At 43.9% G+C, this 2,500-nt stretch overlaps 1 protein-coding gene across 2 annotated transcripts in view; it reads left to right on the top strand.

The window, feature by feature from the left end:
- Window positions 1-2,500, top strand: part of sox13 (SRY-box transcription factor 13) — a 54,350-nt gene that overhangs the window by 19,104 nt on the left and 32,746 nt on the right. The window lies entirely within an intron of this gene.

Genomic DNA, 2,500 nt, shown 5'->3' with positions numbered 1-2,500 from the left:
TAATGTAATAACAATAACTTCTAGATGTTCGTCATTTCTGTTTTTCATTTTTTGGGCGACAGTACAGGTTAGCGTATTATGTCTCGCGCACGCACAGAACGTACGCTCTAGTCGGCGTTGCTTTGGTGTGTTCGGAGGCACTTTTTGGACCCACTCGGGGAGATGGGAGCTGACTGATCAGTCCGACAGTCGGCCGTCTGGTTGGTGTGTCAGAGCCTTTAAACACCCCCCCCCCCCACCCCCGATGATGGCATTCGAGTCATGCTGCTATGCAGACACACAAATCTTAATAGGACATTTACAGGGCCTTCACTCATAAAGCATAGTTTGTTACCTTGCGCATAGTTTGTGCATTTTTTTTCTTCTTTTCTTTCTGTGCTTACATCATGAAGGGGGGAGCTGGAAGATGCAGCACTTTTAGATAGTCTCAATAGTAAAGCTGCAAAGATTAATCAATTAGTTGTCAGCTATGTAATTAAGCATAATGACTTTACTATGTACAGTCAAAGTCCTTATGCACAGAAGCAGCTGGTGCTACTGTGTCCACCTCAGTAAGACCAGGAGGAAAACAGCCAACAGTCAACGTGTCCGTGGCAAGAAAGTTAATATTTTTCTTTTTTCGACTACCGAAAATCGATATTTCACAAGTTAAAGTTTATGACGCCCTTATTCAACTTCCAGCTGGTTTTGGTTGTTTTTTTGACTCAAAAAGTGAAAAAAAAAAACAAAAGCAAATAACATTGTGCATTAGTCAATTAATAATCAGCGTATTGGGCCTACAACTATGTTGACATTTGACAGGTTCTTCTCTTCTCAATGAAATGCTGTTAAACAGCACAATGGAGTCTGATTCCATCTCACTCTGGTCTACCTGTCACCTTTACCACCTATTAAATTATCCTGACCTCACTTTTGCCAGTTTCAGTCACATGTCCAGGAAATCACAACCAAGGATAAAGCCGACTTTGTTAGAAAGCTTCTGAAGCCGATGAATGCTCTTATCAAGCCGCTATCGCACCTGTTAGTGGGCTGATGCCCGATTGTTATCATGCATGTCGGGTCTGCAGCCACGGTTACCTGAAACAGCGTGCCAATTATGCAAATGAAGCTGCTATATGGTGGGATTTGAAGAGGCTCTTTGTACTTCCCCTCTTGAGAGGAGATAGGGGAGGTAGGAGAAGGGCGGGTTGGCTAGGTCAGAGGTAAAAGAAGAGTAGAAAAGTCAGGCGAGCCAGTCACTATGACTTGTGTCAGCAGATCTGTTCCAGTGAGGAAGCCCAGTTGGATCTGCTCATGTCCTCTCCTCCCTACCAGGTCAGTACCCAAAACTACAGGCTAGATGAAAATATCTTCTTTTACATTTGGTTTATTTTAGACATAAGAATAGATAAATATTATTATTTTTTAAAACATTTTTTGAATATTCTTTTCTGTTTCTCCGTAACGGAAACTTCCATTGCTGACTTTTCTCAAGGACAGCAACATCCCTCATCGATTCTCAATCAGAGGAGTAGATGCATGTTAAAAGATTTAAAACAATACAAACTAAATGAAAGATTTGAGATGAGATGGGGGGTTTTCATTGATGTATCTGTTTGCTGGAAGCTCTTGGCGTGGTCAGCCCGGGCCAGGCCCTGTGCGGTAAGCCGGATCATTTTTATCATTCCTAAGCAAATACTGCTAACTGTGAAACAATTCCCTAAACATTTTTTTTATGCTTGTATTTACGAGGTTGGAAACGTACTGTAAGAGCTCGGTCTCGAAACACAGTAGACAATTGAACAATGTGAGATCATGTTTTGCAAACGTTACTCATTCAAGTGTGATAGAACTGGCCGTGGAAATATGCAAAGATCAGGGTGTGAGATATTTTTCATATTTTTAGTGTGACAATGTTATGTCTGAGCCAGCACTACTGAGAAGTCTTGATGTTCCTGCAGGGAACCCTCTGCCATCCCCAGCTGTCAGTCTCAGGGTAGACAATGACAACGTCTTTATTTCTCACCAAGTACACGGCTTTAGATGACTAACCCTTTATCCTGCTGCTCTCCACTGCTGAGACTGGCTCCTGGCGCTCTCTCTCTCTCTCTCTCTCTCTCTCTCTCTCTCTCTCTCCGTCGTATTGTGCACTCTCTGCTATTCTGCCTCGGGCACTAGTTGTTAAGTGACATGAACGTTACAAAAACCAACAAGCTGCTTTTTTGGGGGGGGGGGGTGGGGGAGAAAAGAAAACAGTGAGAGAAAGAAGGAGGAAAGAACAGAAAGGGAGAACAACAGAAGGGATTTGTATTGCCAAGGTTTATGTGTTACAAGTTGTTGGCTAAATGCAGGTTTTGGGTGAAGTGATTGTCGTGTCGTGGGAAGTGTAAGGTTTCAGTGTCGTCAGCGCTCAGAGGAGAAGAGCTGGTTTTTATCCTCCGTCCACGGTCCTCCTCCATCGCCCCCGGCTCTGCTGCGACAGGCACAGTCACTTCACAGGGGGGTGGGAGGGGGGGGGAGT

Source organism: Perca flavescens, chromosome 4 (assembly GCF_004354835.1).
Source record: "Perca flavescens isolate YP-PL-M2 chromosome 4, PFLA_1.0, whole genome shotgun sequence".
Classification (NCBI taxonomy): Eukaryota; Metazoa; Chordata; class Actinopteri; order Perciformes; family Percidae; genus Perca; species Perca flavescens.
This window is presented reverse-complemented; position numbering and strand designations above follow the sequence as displayed.